This window comes from Phoca vitulina, unplaced genomic scaffold (genome assembly GCF_004348235.1).
Source record: "Phoca vitulina isolate PV1807 unplaced genomic scaffold, GSC_HSeal_1.0 scaffold36, whole genome shotgun sequence".
In the NCBI taxonomy this organism is placed as follows: domain Eukaryota; kingdom Metazoa; phylum Chordata; class Mammalia; order Carnivora; family Phocidae; genus Phoca; species Phoca vitulina.
Genome location: NW_022589739.1, coordinates 3,410,236 through 3,429,912, shown reverse-complemented (window position 1 = coordinate 3,429,912; position 19,677 = coordinate 3,410,236). Strand labels below are relative to the sequence as shown.

Below are 19,677 nucleotides of genomic sequence, written 5' to 3'. Positions count from 1 at the left end.
ACAACTGAACTTGAAAAGAAAAAAAAAAAAAAAAGCTTTATTAAACCTCTTATCCTAATAATAAGAACTAAATTTCTCATGGCTTTCATCTCAAAGTGGGAGAGAAGGAGAATGCTCTGACCAGAGGTTCTCTCCAAACCACATGCCAGAAGGATGGGGCAGCACTTTTCAGAAAGTGGCTCTGTCTATTCACACCAAGGACTACCCTTCTTACTTCTGATTATTTAACCTCATTTATCCACCCAGGAATTCTTAGTTTCTATGAAATCCCTCCACGTGGCACACAAATTCAAATCAGACTAGATCACTGGATAAATTTAAACTCCTTTAAGTGGAGACAAACATGGCTCATATCAAAAGGAAGCATAAAAACATTCATCTTACAAAAATACCCAAATATGTAGATTTTAAAAGTCAAGAGCTAAATGGCATGTGTTCGTAGAATTTAAGACTTTGCTCACACCATTTAAAGTCCCAAATTACAGCTTGTCTATATGCACACAGCCTAATTTCACATTACAAGAATGCCACATCAATTGCAAACCACACAAAGAGAAAATAAACATGCAACTAAATTTTGAATCACATTTGTATGTACATAGGTCAGATACTATTCTTCCCTCCAGTAAAAGTATTTATACAGTGCTCATTAGCAAATTCAAGAAAAGGTTTTACTCACTGTAGTGGGTTGAATTATGGCACCCAAAAAGATGCCTAACTCCTAACACCCTGGTAGCTGTGAATGTGACCTTATTTGGAATAGGGTCTTTGCAGATACAATTAAAGTTAAGGATCTCCATTGTATCTTCATAGGAGAAAAGAGTGGAAGATTTGAGACACACAAACACAGACAAGACCCAAAGTGCATGTGTCCACAAGCCAAGGAACGTCAAAAATCACCAGAAGCTGGGAGAAAGGCATGGAAGGCGATTCTCCCTCAGAACCTCCAGAAGAAACCAACTCTGTCAACAACCTGACTTCAAGGTTCTGGTCCACAGAACTGTGAGAGAATACATTTCTGTTGTTTAAAGCTACATTTGTGGTAATTTGTTATAGGAGACCTATGAATCTAATACATTCACCTATAAGATTTGAACTCCCCCTTCTTGCAAATAATTTTTGTATATAGTTTATAAGCCCAAGAAAAATGGAGGACAAAACAGATTTTTTTTTCTATTCACAAACTATTAGAATTCAAAAACTGAGCTGCCTTCACAGTATCAGCATTACAATTTATTACAAAGAGATATACATAGACGCACGATTTTAGTAACAGTTTTCGAGTTTTCGTTCTCTGAACTAGAAAGATTTAGTCAGTCAAAAAACACACAAAAAGTGAAAGAAGGTAAATGGATTTAAATGGCTCTAAGTTTCTAAAGTTTGGGGAAAGTAGTCAAAAAGAAATATAATTATCAAAATTATAAAAAAGAAATATATATAATTACATATATAATAGTCTCAAGACTGTAACAAATTGTATTATTTTTAGTTTAGTTTTTTAATTATAAAATAATATGTCCCCACTGTAGAAAATGTGGGAAATCGTAAGAAAAAAAATTTATACTCACCTTTACAATCAAATTCAGTCCTCACAATTTCTCACCTTAATTGCTCAAATAAGGCCCATCATTATAGGCCTTTGTTTACAATCAAGTTTATATGGCAGTTACACAACTATGAAATTGAGAGTCTACAATGGAAATTCTGATCTAATTTTAACATAAGCCTTATAATTGAAACACACAAATGGGAACTACAAGGAGAGGCTATTGTCATGGGGGTTTCCGACAAGGTGCTTTCCCTTGATCATTTTGGGTCCTAAACTGTTCTGGTGGCTAATCCTAATTTACATATCAAGCAAGCCCTCAATTTTAGAAATAATGTTTTTAAGAGAGAAAAAGCAACAGATGAAGATCAAAATACTAACAAATTTTATTCAAGAGTTTCTGAATAATCTCCCACATTTCGCTTTCATTTTCTCAAAAATAAGTATGAAATAGGGGCACCTGGGTGGCTCAGTCATTAAGCGTCTGCCTTCAGCTCAGATCATGATCCCAGAGTCCTGGGATCGAGCCCCGCATCGGGCTCCCTGCTCGGCGGGAGACCTGCTTCTCCCTCTCCCACTCCCCCTGCTTGTGTTTCCTCTCTCGCTGTGTCTCTGTCAAATAAATAAAATCTTTAAAAAAAAGTATCAAATAGATGGTACAAAAAGTAGGTAAAGAGGAACATCTAACAGCTGCCACACAACAAGTGAAGATTAAAACACTGAGAATGAAAATTTTTGCCAAAAACAAATCTCTGAAATGCAGGTTAAACAGTGATGTTTTTGTTGAAAACAAAAATTTCACTAACTCCAGGCACATTTTTAAACTGTTCTGCCATTTAGATAGGTTTACTCAAAATTACACAGCATCCCCACTCCTTCTGTGTGGGCTGCAGACAATGACTTCCTTCCAAAGAATACAATATGGAACATGGCGGGAAAGGAGGGTAGGAGCTTTATAGTAGAGAAACCACACACACTACCTCAGCCAGGTGACCGTGGTCAACATCAATAGTAGGAATCGTGTTGACAATGTATACCCTTGATGTGACGTGACCTGATAAGCATGGCACTTTACCTCTGTGTCTTCCTCCCAAAAACCAGTAACTCCAATCTAGTCATGAGAAAAGCATCAGACAAATTCCAATAGAGGGGCATTCTACAAAATACTTCATAAATTCTCCTCAAAATGGTCAGGGTCACCAAAAACAAAGGAAGTCAGCAAAGAGGAGCCTAAGGAAACATGACAACTAAATGTAATGTGGTATCCGGATGGAATACCAGAACAGAAAACAGGTATTAGGTAAAAGCTATGGAAACCTGAACAAAGTATAAACTTTAGTTAATAATAAAGTATCAATATTGGTTCATTAATTATAACAAATGTACCATACAGTATCAGAGGTTAATAACAGGGAAACTCGATGCTGGGTATATGGAAACTTTGTTTTTTGGGATTTTTTTAAAGATTTAATTTATTTTTGAGAGAATGCGTGAGCGCAAGCACAACCGGGGGAGGGGAGGCAGAGGGAGAGGGAGAAGCAGACTCCCCACTGAGCAGGGGGCCTGATGCAGGGTTCATGGGGCTCAATCCCAGCACCCTGGGATCATGACCTGAGCCGAAAGCAGACACTTAACGGACTGAGCCACCCAGGCGCCCCACGGAACTTTGTTTTATCTTCTCAATTTTTCCATAAATCTACAACTTTTCTTAAATAAAGACTATTTTAAAAATGTACATGGCAGTTATTTCCAGAAAAATACTAATTAGGGTCCCAGATAAGACTTTTCTAATCACCCACATGTAAAAGCTTAACTTATGGAAAACAACTAGAGCCACTCACTAAGCAGTTTCTTCTAGCACTAAGATTCCATCTGGATTTTTGCAAAGCTGATAATTCAAGTACTTGGGGGCAAGAAAAGGGCGTCTAGACCAACTCTACCTTTCAAGCAAACATCTGATTTATTGTTATAAAGGTGTGAAAACCCAAAGTCTCATAATCACAGAGCTATTTATAAATAAGACAGATAATTTTAAACCAATAAAAATAACAAAAAATAGTAATTGAGAAGAAGATGCTTCTAAAGCAGAAGCTCTGTGCAGGAAGTTTGGCCTTTCTTCCATCACCATAGACTAAAATAAACATTATGTCCCTAAACACACCGACTCCCCATTTCCTCATTTACATAATGAAAAGTGACTACAGCATAGTACAATATCCAAAGGATGCTCACAAAATAATAGCGTATCACAAATAAGAACCTAACATTCTTACTCTTTCAATTCACTGGCATGTGCTAAAAGCAACTAATTCTGGTAAAGTGTACATAACACTTTGTCACTGAGGTATGCATCAGTATGAACAAGAGAACCACAAGAGAACGACCGAATGGGTACAAAAGAGGGGAAATTGAAGTCACATTTAACTACTTACCAGCACTGACCAGGCCCTCCTCTTAAATGCCTCCTCCTGCAAAAGTGTCCTGAAGAAACTCTCATTTCAATTAACACTCACTGAGATGATCCTAAAAAAACTGCCACACTGCAGTTCAGCAAAAGTGGGGTTCTAAATGCAAATCGCACATCGGAGAGGACGCAAGTGAATGAGTAATAGTCCTTGCCCTCAAGGCGTCCTACTCATCCTCGAACAGGAGGCAAGACAAGAAACAAATACCATCTTTTGTTGACTCTAGGATGCCATCAACTGGAAGATGCATCCTAATGACAAAGGTATTAAAATGAGAATTTGTGAAATGTCTCAGAATGGATAAGACAGCACAGTTTCTGAGTGACAAATGCTGCAGTGAGTTTAGCACCAAGTATGTGGAAGCAGAGCTGTGGGGTACTGCCGTCTGACACCGCTATCTTCACAGGTGGGGGTGTGGGGGTGCGGACTGCTATCTTCACAGGTGGGGGTGGGGGTGCGGGTGACGGCACTGCTCGTGCGGCCCGTCATCCTCCAAGGCAATGCGAAAATACAGTTCACAATGTATACATCTTGCCAAGAATAAATTTGTTTACGAAATGCAAGACAGACCCGTTAAAGGTGTAGAATATCTTTATTAATAAAAAGTTTTAAAGCCACCATGAATAAATTCATTTTGACATTTCACTAAATTATTTGGGAAACAAAATTCACAGGTAATTTCTTTACTTCTTAGAAATGTAGTCATTTTATCAGCAAGAAACTTACAGATGAGAGAACTTACCAGTTTTTCCTCTTAACCTTCCTCTACAAACAAAGCAGAGCAGAGCTTTTAAGCGTACGAAGAGAGCAATCATAAACTACATTTCTGAAAGAGAAGCAGGCCAATTTCAGAGAGAGCAGGAAGAACAAAACAAATCACTTTCATGTTTTTCCCTTCAGTTAGGACTGACATTCTACTTTCGGACAGGAAAACCCTGTCTTTGCAAACTCCTTAAGGCCGTGCACATAAACCCTAGAGAAATATTTATTGAATGAATGAATCACTATCCTAATAAATCCTATTTTGGACGTTCACTTCTTTTAACACTAGAGCACCCAGAGATGAGATGGCATCTGTTCAGCTAGGTGCCCTTATAAGAGAAGCAAAACCCTTATTTCTCAACAGGACTCGTGTACCTAGCGGAGGGCGGGGGGAGGGGGGGTGCCCCTCATCCAGTCTCCCAGGCCAAGCTTCCCTGCTGCGGTCACTGCAAAAGAGCTCAACTCAGTCAGGCCATGGAACAGCTAAGACAAAAGAATATTTCCTGAGGAAGGCAGCCAGTGTACAGTAAAGATAACCCAAACACAGATACCTTATGGATTCTTTAGTCCCCACTTTTGAAGCTATTTAAAAGTAACTATAAATCAGACTTGCAGAAAAATTAAGTTTTACACTCCGAACTCCTTCAGGGACACGTACATCAGGTACACGTTGAGTCACATGTGTTTGACTTGGCAAACAATACCTCTACAGAATTTATATTTACCATGTGCCAGGCACTAAGTACTTTACATACATTAGTTCACTGAAACCTCACAAGAAGTCCATGAAGTAGGTTAAGTACTCTTGTTATTCGTCTCCATCTTACAGGTGAGGAAAAGGAGACAGAAGAGGTTAAGTAACTTGCCCAAAGCCACAGGCAATAAGTGGTGGAGACTGATTCCAAGCAGTCTGGCTCAATTCTGTGCCCAAAACCACTACATTACACTGAGAGCTGCCTTCAGAAAACAAAATAAATGTATCACCTCTATCTTCTCTATATTTATGGAGTTAAATGTCCAGACCTCAAATCGCCCCCATACATCTCAATCAATTCTGACACTGGTAATAAGCTGGCCAGTAGGCAAAGAAGTGTTTCCTAGGTATGTGAGTATGATGGGCATTCCAATAAACACACAAACAAAACTATCCAGACTCCTTTCTGCCATCTAAGAGCACAGATAACTTCAAGTTTACCATACATAATGATTTCTCCTTCCCCTTTAAACTGTTATCAAAATCTCTCACACCCAATACTGAATTGATAAAAGGTCATGATGCTACCCAAGACTTATGGTAGAGAGATACAAATACCAGTTTTATTTTTCCAAATACAAAATGATTATGTAATGGAAACAATAGGAACTTGCAGGATAAAGAGACTCCAACATAACAAGATGAAGGGAGTTAGTTCCATTCAACCAACACTGAGTCTAAGATCTCTTACCTTAAGGCACTCACAATAAGGAAGCTGTCAGCCCAAAAGAGGAAAAGAAAGAGCTTACTAGAGAAATGATAATAAGATTATAAAAATACTAAACAACTCAACTGTAATCATGTTACATATTTACAACAAACTAATCACTGTACAAATGTTTAGAGAATGAGGAATGATTGGGGCAGGGAAGTCACATTGTAGAAAGAATATAGATGAGTTAAGTAAAGGTCTTCCTGCATAATTCGTTTATTTAGTTGTAGCACTGTCTACTCACTCCATCCCACAAAAAAGCCACATTCATTTGAGGTCATTTTACCTCTTGTTATTTCCTCTGCAGTGAGTCTGCAAAGTTGTAAGGCATGGTGGTGATCCTACTCATTGAACAGAAAGCAATTGAGTGAAACATACAAGCAACTAAACCTCTGGCACCCTGTAAAACCACAAGAGACCAAGATCTTTTTTCCCATGTTCTAACACATTTTGTAAAGTCGTTTTCTTAAGCAGCAATATACCTAGAATGACTGCATGCTTGTCTGGAGTCACATGCTCTCTACCTAAAGTCGGGTCAATGGACACTAAGACTGAAAATTAAGTCAAAAATTGTAAATGGACTTCATTAAGCAACTCTCACTGACTTACTCGTTAATTTCAATCTATAAACAAAAGCAAAGGAAATTTTTTTCTGTAGAAACTCATTAATACTTAGTTTCCAAAGTTAAACTTCAGGCTGGCCCAGAGATTTGCATTAACCAATTTTTTGTTGCTTTCAGAAAAACTCATGTAAAAACATTAGCTAAGAATAGCTGAAGATAAAAAGCAGAGACAAGAAATTTTTCTGAAAGGCACTAAATTATACTGTTTATATAAGATAGCATGGATTGGTAAAAGTAAAAATACTAAATAATTTAAATTTTATTTCAAAATTTATTTTTCAAGACCCTATAAGCAGTTATGAAAAGAAATAGGATATAAAATACGGGAAAACAGTGAAAATACGAGTTAATCTTCACAGTAACTTAAGCAACATAACGACAAAAGAGAAACTGATTGTAAAGAACTAAATGGGGCACCTGGGTGGCTCAGTCCGTAAGCGTCTGCCTTCGGCTCAGGTCATGATCCCAGGGTCCTGGGATCGAGCCCTGCATCGGGCTCCCTGCTCAGAAGGAAGTCTGCTTCTCCCTCTCCCATTCCCCCTGCTTGTGTTCCCTCTCTCGCTGTGTCTCTCTCTGTCAAATAAAATCTTTAAAAAAAAAAAAAAAGAACTAAATGCAGGTCAATACTTTTAAACCTCTGGGGAATGTCCATACCGTCTCTCTCCCCTTCTACTAGTATAACTAACTGGAAGCAAATTTTATATTTTCTCAATACACTTCCCTTCATGGAAAGGTGGGTGGAATGGGGTAGGGAACTCTACAAGCACAGCACTGAAGTCCCTTATTCTTCATACTTACACTCTTTTTTTTTTTTCATACTTACATTCTGAAGAATGATCAGAAAGTGCCAAAATCTCTGAAGTCCCCACACGGGGCAGGGGTGGAACCTAATTCTGTTTATTTCTGCCATGTCTTGTGTTCTGTTAGTGCACATTTGCTTGATCACTCAGGCGTAATGGGGCGGGGGGGGGAGGAGGCTGTCAACTTGCTAAGACCACGTTAGCCCACCTATGCCCCCATCAGCCTGGTTGGAGGGATCCTTCTTAACGAGCAAAATCTCAGATTTAGCTCCTTTCCCATCCACCCACCCCCAACTTGTTTCTGGCCCAAAGTGTAGTCTCTAATTGAAATTCTGACTCATTCCTGACGTTCTGCCTTTCCTGTGTTTTCTTATCAATAAGTCCTCCCTACTGTTATTTAAGTTCACCTGTGTTTGGGGACAGCATACTTAGAATGCCTGAACAGTCCTAGGACCGATATAAGAGAAAAAATTAGGAAACAAAAGAACCTTGCTACACATATACAATCAGGTCCAGAAGTGGTAAGAGCCAGTTCTGCCCAGCTTTCAGGGAGCAGGTAATTCCAGTATTACACAGATCTTTCAGAGAACAGGAAAGGAGGAAACGCTTCCCAACTCAGGAGGCCAGTATAACCTAGATATCAAAATCAGACAAGGCAAGGACATTAGGGAAAATGAAAATGACAGGCCAACTTCACTAAAATATAGATGCAAAAAACCCGAGAGCCCGTAAGTAAAACATTAGCAAGCAGAACCCAAGAGTACATAAACAAGAATATACATTATGACCAATATATTCCAGGAACCTAGGAATACAAGGATACATAGACTTTTTTTGAAAAGTTACAAATATAATTCACCAAATGAGCAGATTAAAGGAAAAATAACATGATCATAAGAGATACAGGAAAAGCATGAGAAAATGTCACATCTATCTTAAAAATTCATAGCAAGTGAGACTAGAAGGGAACTAAAAACCTGCAGAAACAATTTTTTTAACAGTGAAACTCTAAAATCAAGAACAAAAAAGAATGTCCACCATTACCATGTTTATTCAACATTAAATTTGGAAGTCTTAACCAATGCAGTAAGTAGAAGAATTGAAAACAAATTATTTGATGATGATACGTTTATCTATACAGAAAATCCTACAGAATATACAAAATAATTACTGGAAACAGAGTCTACAAGGTGTTTGGATAAAAAAAATCTATCTAACCCCCAGACCTCCCTCCCAAAAAAGGCCATTTCTGCATACAAGCATTTATAAAATTTAAGTCAAATAGACGATATCATTTACAGCAGCAACAGCAAATATATGGTAATAACTAGGAGTAAATCTAATAAAATATATTCTAGACCTTTATGGAAAGAAACCATAAAGCTTTAAATAAAGACCAAAGACAGGGGGAAATACATATGACTTGAAAAGCATTCTATGTTCATGGACAGAATTGTCAAAAATGTCAAGTTTCCTTATTATGATACAATTTAAAATAAAAAAGCTGGGGTGCCTGGATGCCTCAGTCAGCTGAGCGTCTCACTCGGTTTCAGCTCAGGTTGTGATCTCAGGGTCGTGGGATCCAGCCCCACATTGGGCTCTGCGCTCAGCGCTTCATCCTTCCCCCTCTGCTCCTTCCCCTGCTCTCTAGCTCTAAAATAAATAAAAATAAAATTAAAAAGCTATTGAATTTGTCACTGAACTTGACAGAACCAGAAAAACCTGATGGTTATGAACAGGAAAAATACCCAAGAAATTCTTTACAAGAGTAAGCTCCACGAGAATTGTTTAGTTCAGTGCTGTTTTGCCAGAACTTATACAGTTCCTAGTACATAGTACTGGCCACAAAGATTCGTTCAATGATATTTTTATTGACTGAACACAGTAGCGAGGCTTAGCCTAACCATTTATAAAATTAAGATAGAATGGAACTGACACAGGACTAGGCAAAAAGACTAATGGAACAGAATAGATGGCCCCCAAAAATCAACGTATATGAAATCTGACATATAAAGCAGAACAGATCATAGGGGAAGGATGGACTAGTCAATAAAAGCTGCTGTACTAGTCAACACAACTGCTTATGTATACAAGAAAAGTGAAACTGGATGGAGGGAATTATAAAGGACCTATAAATCTATAAACACAGCATGTATTATCTCTAGAACCGCTCTAGAAAAGACCACAGATTCTTATTTTCTAAATATATTTAGATGCTATCCTAACTGAAAAACTACATAGTGCTTTGCTTGGAATAGTAATGCTTAATGACAGAAGTGCTTACTAAATATTATTCTTAGGCCTGAGCCCTCAAACTCACCTTGTTGCGAAGCCTTGCCTCCACCACTTCCTAGCTTTGTGACCTTGGACAGGTTACTTGGTTTCTCTGAGCTTCATTTTACTCATCTACAAATTAGCTTATACTAATACTTGACAACAGAGTAACTGGTGGAGTTTTTTTTTTAATCCTTTTAGTTTTTCATTTTAGAATGCCATTAAGTTTGTAGATTAGCTTTTAGAATTGACATAGTTAAGAGCTTGCACCTTCAAATCCAAGAATACAGTGTGCTTTTCTATTCAAGACTTCTATATGAACCACAGGAGCATTTTTAGGTTTTCTGATAGAAATGTTACACATTTTTTTAGTGTATAAAAGAACTTTTTGTTTGCTGTCATACAAGGGGTCTCTGCTTCCACTGTATCTTCTATTTGGTTTGTTAAATGATAATTTTTTTGCATGAAATACTACTGTACAATATGGAATGGAATAGGGATTGGAGAAAGAGCAGTAACTGATCCCATTTGAGGGAGGATGGAATTTAGAATTTCATCAGGCTTCTCTCAATCTACTTACTCAAATTTAAGACTTTCTGTCTGGGAATATTACAGAAAAGCATCCAATGAAACACTAATGTACTAGAACCTCTTCAACATAATTTGGTTTTCTCTCCTTATTGAATGGCACTAAAAGTGACCTTATTACGCCATGGCATGGAACCCAAAAATAGCAGTGAAGGCTTCAACAGAATATGTGCAAATCTGAAAATCTCAGAGCATATGCCTGATGCCTTATTTATTTCTCACAAAATGAGAAAGAGTAACAGCTTAAATCTATAAGTAACTATTAGCTTATATAGCTTCTAAAATGTTGCTGTTATTACATAATTTCTAGCATTTTGTATACTGATTTTCTGTGCCAGGAAATATGCAGTTGTTAACTATTTTACATGATGCTTAATTTTTAATTATCAAGTTTCAGTGATTCTCAAATTTGTTTAGTAAGACCTTTGAAAGCTAAACAGTGGTTAAAAAATAAAATAAAAAATAAATAAAGGATAAGAGTTCTCCTAAGGCTTTACTCCAGCTCATATAACAAAATCAGGGGCTCCAATTCAATTTAGGACATAGTTTCCAGTAAGGGCAAAATATCTGTCCTCTCCTGTGTTTAGACCACACTGGCTGCCCCCAGAACTGCCCCTTCTGTACCTCGTTTGTTGTTTTCCACAGCTGCCCTCACCTGAACTGCAGATTCCAACTGAGCCCTGAATTTCAGTTTGAGGCCCTCTGAGTGCTCAAGCCCTTGCTTTGTTAGTATGTGACTTCAAACTTCTTATTGTCATGTTGCTCCATAAAAAGTATGCAGTCATTATTGCTCTTGTATGTGGGGCTCGCTCCATCAGTCTTTTCTGTTCCTTCTCTTCACAGTTCTTGGCACAAAAGTGCTCAATGGATGCTCTTGGCCAACAGCCAGTCCAGTCCTATCCACGTATAGAAAGTAAATATTACACTATTATGGGATCCTGGGCATTTGAAAGAATATTCTAACATGCGCCACCCAGATTTATGTTCAGTGTCTAGCAGTGGAGCAATGAAAGCAAACTGCAAATATAAAATTCATTTAAAAAAAAGAAAAGAAAAAGAAAAGGCCATTCTCTACTGGGGTGTTTGCGGGTGGGAGGGTGGGGGACACAGAGCAACCAAACAGTAGAAATTCATGTCATATCTTAAATAATTTACATGTTCAGCAGAGAAAACAAACATTGCAAATCTATTAAGAGCACAAGATGCCTTTTTAGTTCAGCTGTGGAAAACTAGGCATTCACTTGGCTAAAGGAAAAAAACTCAGATGAAGCAGAAATAGAATAAACCAATTAATACAAATTAAGTCAAAACAAATTAACAAATTAAGTCAAAACAAATTAACAAAATTATGTAGAGTTTTAAGATATGCATGTATGAATTTCATTATACAAGCTCTTATATAGTTAAAATACCACTAAGTGTACTCAAAGTGATAAGTAAAAATAAAAATAGCTGAACAAAGGGTGGTCAAACCTCAAAACAAGTGCTATAACCACCACCCAAAAATGCAAAATAGAGGAAGTTGTCTTCTTCAGAGTTTAAGAGTGAAAAAAAATTCTCATTTTATCTAACTTTTATTCCACTGAGGAAGGGAGTCCCACAGAGGAAAATCAGTTTCGTGCCCTTCTGATGTGTTTGAAGAACAAATACAATTTGCCATAATTAACATTAAAAGAGGTAAGCAGTATTATGTTAGCATCAGAAGCATTTTTATCAGTACCAGCAAAACTGCCTTTTAATTTGCACTAAGAAACTAAGCACACACACACACGCCCCACACCTCCAAAAGAACCCCAGAAGGCTGTGAGGATTAAAATTTTACTCCAGGAGAATAACTGATTATTTTACCAATCTCACTTGATTTCATTCTAAAGTCATCAGTAAAACTGCTACTAAAACTGTGACAATATGAAGTCATGCAATAAAACCCAAACAACATAAATTCTCCCCTACTTAACAAATCTCTAAATGCTTTAGGGAAAAAGAAAATGTGCATTACATACTTTCAACGTCTTCCAACCAGCTCTTCATAGATTCATACGTACTTCTTGCCCACAACCACAACTCATGAGATGAAAAAAAACCTCACAGACGAAAGCTTGACTTACTCCTCACCCACACTACAGGTAATGAAAATAAATGCTACTCCTTAAAAGTCACCATAAAATGAAGGGACTAAAAAACAGGTAAAACATGAGAAAGCAAGGAGGGAAAAATACAGAGGCCAAACTATTAATCATGATCACGTTAAGTGGCTTCATTAGAAAAGAAGAAGCTCAACAGGATTTCTTTTTAAATAAAATCTAACAATGCGGTGCTTATTACGCTAGTAACAAAAGGGTGAGCAAAAAAAAAAAAAATGCATCAAATTAGTCAACAGAGGAAAGCAAGTACGAAAACATCAATATCAAATATGGTAAAATTTATTCAACAACAGCTACAGTGAGATTTTTAAATGCCATTAACGCAATAATGGAAACGATATTATTTAGGCAACAAAAAGAATCAATGCAAAAACTATTAGAAGCACTGGAAGTTGAAAAAAAAATTATCTACAGCATGTACTCAAAAGTGTAGGACACAAAGCACATAAGATTAATGAAGATTCAATGGACATAAACCAAATTTTATACTTTAAAGTACAGGCAGATTTGCCACAAAATGAATGAAGATTGGGCCCTGAGGCCCCTCGGTTACACAAATGATTTGTTTTCTCATTCTAAACAAATATTCATCTGTCTACACAATTCTGTATTCTCTCTTAAAGAGGGGCGTCAAAACTACACAAGCTTTGGGCCCTCAATACTTGGATCTCTCCCTGCACTAAAGACAAGAAATATATCTTCTCTAATGTCCAGAAATTCCAGATCCCTAGCCACAATACTAAAAACAGAACAAAATGAAAAAGCAGAAATCAACCAAGACTTAAATTTCAACTACAGATTATAATAAACAATTCAAATGAGAAAAAAAATTTAATTTACAAAATTAAAACAGGATTTCTACAAATATCAAATGACTAATGCAGTAATCACAGGTGAAATCATAATTTTGAATGTGTTCATCAAAAGAGAAAAACAAAGTAATAAAATATAAGATTTTAGAAAACTATTAAACCCAAAGGAAAACAGAACATAATAATCAAGGATAAATACAAAGATCTAAGAACTGATAGCACTGACAATTTAAGAGCTGGCACTTTGGGATGGGGGTGAGGACCATTCTAGAAAATTTAAATGAGTAGCACTGGGCAGGAATAGCTTAAACATCTTAGATTCCCCAAAAAAGAGGCAGTATACTGGCATGTGGTAGCACTCAAAAAAAAGAAAAAAAAGTTGAGAAAATACATATATTCAAGGGAAAGAGGCTGTAACAAAAATAAGATACTCTTGTCTTATTTATACATAGTAAAATTGAGAAGCTTCCTTATGGTAATATTTTTACACAAAATTTTAAAAAGAAAAACACATAATTACAAAGATGTTATCTCAAGAAATAGAAAACTAAGTTAACAGAAAATAAAATGGACAACATTGTCTAAGTAAGAACTATGAACAAAATGAGTATCTGGAATAATGACAACAGTGATAAGCTCAGATTTTTTAAATGCAAAATTTAAACCTCCTGAAGAATATGAAGACGAACACACCATCCCATTCATCTTACAAGACAAATATGATCTTGATCACAGGTTTTATGTACCCAGAAAATGGAAATAAAACAACACCCATACAATTTAATAAAATAAACCAGAAACTTACCAGGTGAAATGATAGTATGTAAAATTCCTCAGTGTACTAATACACTCCAATGAAGTGATGCATAGCCTAGGTATTTCTTACCAATTCAACATCAAGGGATACCACTAATAATGGTTTAGCAAAAACAAATAGGATCCATTTCTACAGATGCCAAAGGAGTATCTGATAAAATCACATCACTAATAACAACATTAAATAAAACACTAATAGGATACTTACTTAACTTATCCAAAAAAATTTGTATTTTATATGATGTAGGAAAAAAAAATCAGTAGCAAACAAGGACATCTACTGCATTCATTTTGATTTTAACTTTTTTTTTTTTTAAGATTTTATTTTTTTATTTGACAGAGACACAGCGAGAGAGGGAACACCAGCAGGGAGAGTGGGAGAGGGAGAAGCAGGCTTCCTGCCGAGCAGGCAGCCCGATGCGGGGCTCGATCCCAGGATCCTGGGATCATGACCTGAGCCGAAGGCAGACGCTCAATGACTGAGCCACCCAGGCCCCCACTATTTCGTTATTTTAAAAGTTTAAAAGTTCTGGCCCAAGCAGTACAACTATAGAAACAGGATGTAAATATTAAAAGAGAAGAAATATATATGGAGACAGATGTTAACTGGACTTACCGTGGTGATCATTTCCTAGCATATGCAAATATTGAATCATTATGTTGTACCCTTGAAACTAATACAATGTTATATTTCAATTATATCTCAACAAAAGTAAATAACAGGAAGAAACAAAAAGGCAAGGAGAAAATATTTACAATACATATAGCTGACAAAGGACAAGCAACCCAATTTTTTAAAAAGACGAAGGATTTGAACAGACACATGGCCAATGTTCACCTAAAAAGATGTTCAATGTCATCAGTCAGAGAAAAGCAAATTAAAATAACAGTGAGATACCAGTACATATCCATTAGACTGGCTAAAATACCAAGTGCTGGTAAGGACCCAAAATAAATGGAACTTCCACACACCTTTGTCAAATATAAAAAGGTCCAACCATTTCACAAGAAACTGCCAAACTGTTCTCCAAAGTTAAACATATGACCTAATAATCCACAATGTGGTTTATAATCCAAGAGAAATGAAAATATAAATCCATACACTAACATACATATGAATGTTCAGTGCAGCTTTATTCATAGTTCCTAAAAGCTGGTAACAACCCAAATGTTCCATCAACAAGTAAACAGGCAAATAAATTGCAGCATATCATAATATGGAACACTACACCAAGCAACAATTAGGAACAAACTACCAAAACAAGAAATATCATGGATGAATCCCAAAAACATCCCAGGTACAATAGAGTACATACTGTATAATTCCATAATATAAAGTCCAGAACAGGCAAAATTAAACTATAGTGATCAAGTCAATACGATTACCTCTGGAGGTTATTAATTGGGAAAGGACACAAGGGACTTTCTTGGGGTGATGAAATACTCTGTATCTTGCTTGTGGTAATGGTTACATTGTTTTGACATAAAGATTTGTCAAAACTCACCTAATAACACTGAATATGGTTGGATTTTATCATACGTGGCTACAAACCAGAGAATGAGAAGGCAAGCAGGAGTGGAATGAATGGTTGTAAGCAGGAAGCTTTTACCTTTTGTTTTACATACCTTTGTATTGCTTATAACTTTGCATACAATAAGGTAAAAAAAAAAATCTTATTTTTAATGAAATTTTCACTAATATTTCACTTAGTTTAATCAATTAAAAAAATCACACATATATTATCATTAGAGCAAAACAGAAACCAAGACACAGATCCCTTATAAAAGATGTAACAATAAAAGAAAATCTGATCATAGAAAAAGAAGTGTGCACCAGATTGAGAGATGTTTTTCTAAGCTTTAAGTGATAAAAGAAATCTTGGTTTTAGTCTATTCTGTGTTTACCATATAAGAGAGAAACTAACTGAAGTAAAAGACATACAGAAGCTTTTTCTATCAATCAGCAAATTTATTTATAACTTTCTAATTATAAAATGACCACTGTAGAAAACTTCTAACAGTATAAAAAAGAAAACTCATTATTTGGGTCTCTTTCTTCCCATTTTTTCTATTACTTTAAGGATGAAAATCAGGACAAGACATACCATATTTTTTTCTTTGTGTAAATTATAGTATAAGCAACTTCCTGTTTCATCATATAGATTTTTAAAATCATTTTTCATAGGCTGCATTGATCTGCTTTACATCCACTAGAAGAATGAACTAATATTTAAACCATTGGCCTATTTAGGACAATTATAGCATGTCACTATTATAAATCATGTCATAATAAATCTTTGTAAAATGATCTTTATGGTTCTTACTCATTTCCTTAGTAAAAATCCCTGGAGGTATACTTATCAAGTCAAAGGAGAAGGCTAGGCTATTGATAAAGTACAAACTATACTCGAGAAAGCCATACCAATTGTATTCCCTTAAGAGTGCATTCAGCAGCACTGAAGTTTTAGTTTTTTTCCCTATTATAGGATATATTATAAGTGCAGTGCAGAAAACCCAGACAGAAGAAAAACACCAAAAATTAAAATCATCCAAGAATGTTTACTCTTGAGTCCTTTCCATACGCATACATAATTAAACTTGTGTTGTACTGTATATGCGTTTATAATGTACTCTCCTCCCCTACTTAATGAGCATTTCTTCCTTACCAAAGTGTCTCAAAATTAATTTTAATAACATGGTCCATTATTTAATCCATCTTTATTACTGACCACATAAGCCATTTCTAAAATTTCAGCTTAAGTCGCACTGTCATAAAATTTTGTATATAAATCTTTGTACCATATAGTAAATTATACTACATCAGGAAAAATTCCTTGAAAAATAACTACTAGGTCAAAGTTTATGAAATTGAAGGCTTAATTCAGCTTCTGGATTTATAATTTCAGGAACAGTATAAGAGAGTATCTATATCCCCATACCTTTACCTATAATAGGTAACCTTTTATGGACTTTTGTCAATTGATCATTTAAAAATGGCTTATTTTTTTTTAGATCTTTTTGCTACTCAGTGAGAGATAATTTAAAACACTCACTGTATTTTGTTTTTTAACTGCTCATCCTATTGACATTTTTCTTTTAAGATATAAGAACTGTTGTATCATCAGCAAATTTTTAAAAATATATTCAATTCTGATATGCTTGTAATGTAACCTATGAAATTACTAATTTGGGTAAAAATTTTTTGCAAAGTGTTTATGTACATCTAGATTATTTTGCCTATTTCTAGCTGAGACTCCCATCAAGCTTTCCCTTGTTTCTAAAATGTCTCCTTCATCCAAAATCACACTACATATTACTTTCTACCCTTCTGGGAGGAAAAAAAGTATCACTATCCTGCTCAACTTTTGATGCTTCAGTATGTGCTCTAGATTCGATCTTCCACTTTCTCAAAGGTCCTTGCCATCAACAGTCCCTTCTCTGGTGTATTTCCTATCACACCAGCTCTTCCTCTTCGGCATATAAATAAGAATTTTTTTTTTTATTTTAAAACACGTGCACCCCAGTGTTTACCTTCCTTCTTTCTCTTCCATCAATATTCTTCTTAACTTCCCGTTCAGTGTAGTCTGGCTTCTATTCCTATCATTCCACTAATACTGCCCTCTGTGACCTATTCATTACCAATCTAGACTTTTCACCCTTAGATTGCTTAACCCATCTAAGACATGACCCTGCTCAACACAACATTTCTTGAAGCTCTCTTTTTGCAATACCTAACATGGATTTTATCTCTAGTTCTCCAGCCCATCCTCCTCGGTCATTCTGTCCCTCTTCTTCCTCCTGTCCTCTTTTCAATGGCAGCCTTCCAGAGTTCCATCTGGAGCTATGAGGACCTCTCCTCCATATGGGTAAGCCTCATCTACACAAGCTACCCTCAACAATCATCTATCACTTTATATTCCCAAACCTCTCTCGGCCCAGATCTCTTTACTACACTACTCCTCCAATCATAAATATGGCTAATACATGCCTTCACATAGCTACCCCTAAAGCACCTCAAACACAATAGCTGAACTCATTACAAAATCAAGTTGAATGGCATAATGACTTGCAATGTGAATCAAGAGGCATAAAAATACTAATCCATTGTTAAGCTAATAATCTAAAGTCAAGAGAAATTTTAAAAACAGAGTAAAAACACTGGAGGGGGGCGCCTGGGTGGCTCAGGCAGTTAAGCGTCTGCTTTTGGCTCAGGTCATGATCCCAGGGTCCTGGGATCGAGCCGCACATCAGGCTCCTTGCTCAGCGGGGAGCCTGCTTCTCCCTCTCCCTCTGCCTCTCCCCCCTGTTCATGCTCTCTCTCTCTCTCTGTCAAATAAATAAATAAAATCTTTAAAAAATAAAAAAATAAAAACACTGGAGGAAAGTATTATTTACAGCATTACTTAATATAACCACAAAAAAAAAAACTTAAAAAGGACTTTTCCTTCTGGGAAGATGGAGTACACAAACTTTCTCCATTCCTCCTGCTACGCAAAAGTAAAACTTGACATTATACACAAAACAAACATAAGAAGACTCAAAGAGGAGGTAGTGCTAATCCTTTGGAAACCAAGGAACAAAATTGTGGCGAGTCCCTTGCAGGTTTTCTTTTCTTTTTTAACCTTGAAAATTCCAGAAATGGACCTGAAAAAGCCTCCAACCTAGAAATGCCAACAGGAGCAAACAAAAAGAATCCCAACAAAAGCATGCTCTTTCTGACCAAGGGACTATGAAAAGGGCAACCCAGAAAGATGGAAAACTTTTAGACAATAACTACCCTACTCCAGTCAAATACCACAAAAAAACAAAAACAAAAAAACAAAAAAACCCAACCACTGTGTGGGGCACCTGGGTGGCTCAGTAGGTTGAGCATCAGTCTCTTGATTTCAGCTCAGATCATGATCTCAGGGCCGTGAGATCAAGCCCCACGTTGAGTCCCGTGTCAGGCTCCATGCTAGGCATGGAGCCTGCTTAAGATTCTCTCCCTCTTGGGGCGCCTGGGTGGTTCAGTCGTTAAGCGTCTGCCTTCGGCTCAGGTCATGATCCCAGCGTCCTGGGATCGAGTCCCACATCGGGCTCCCTGCTCCATGGGAGGCCTGCTTCTCCCTCTCCCACTCCCCCTGCTTCTGTTCCCTCTCTCGCTGTCTCTCTCTCTGTCAAATAAATAAAATCTTTAAAAAAAAAAAAAAATTCTCGGGCGCCTGGGTGGCTCAGTTGGTTAAGCGACTGCCTTCGGCTCAGGTCATGATCCTGGAGTCCCTGGATCGAGTCCCACATCGGGCTCCCTGCTCGGCAGGGAGCCTGCTTCTCCCTGACCCTCCCCCCTCTCATGTGCTCTCTCTCTCTCTCATTCTCTCTGTCTCAAATAAATAAATAAAATC

At 36.7% G+C, this 19,677-nt stretch overlaps 1 protein-coding gene across 5 annotated transcripts in view; it reads right to left on the bottom strand.

The window, feature by feature from the left end:
* Window positions 1–19,677, bottom strand: part of RRAS2 (RAS related 2) — a 90,815-nt gene that overhangs the window by 31,280 nt on the left and 39,858 nt on the right. The window contains exons 1-3 of one of the 5 annotated variants that reach the window (XM_032427136.1): window positions 6,526–7,298; window positions 6,219–6,242; window positions 4,754–4,837 (exon numbers count right to left, since the gene is read on the bottom strand). The exons of 3 other annotated variants lie outside the window; for them this stretch is intronic. The gene's annotated coding sequence lies outside the window, so the exon portion shown is untranslated. Of the gene's footprint in view, window positions 1–4,753; window positions 4,838–6,218; window positions 7,299–19,677 lie in introns of those variants that run through there. One more of the 5 variants, XM_032427135.1, reaches the window with a different exon arrangement.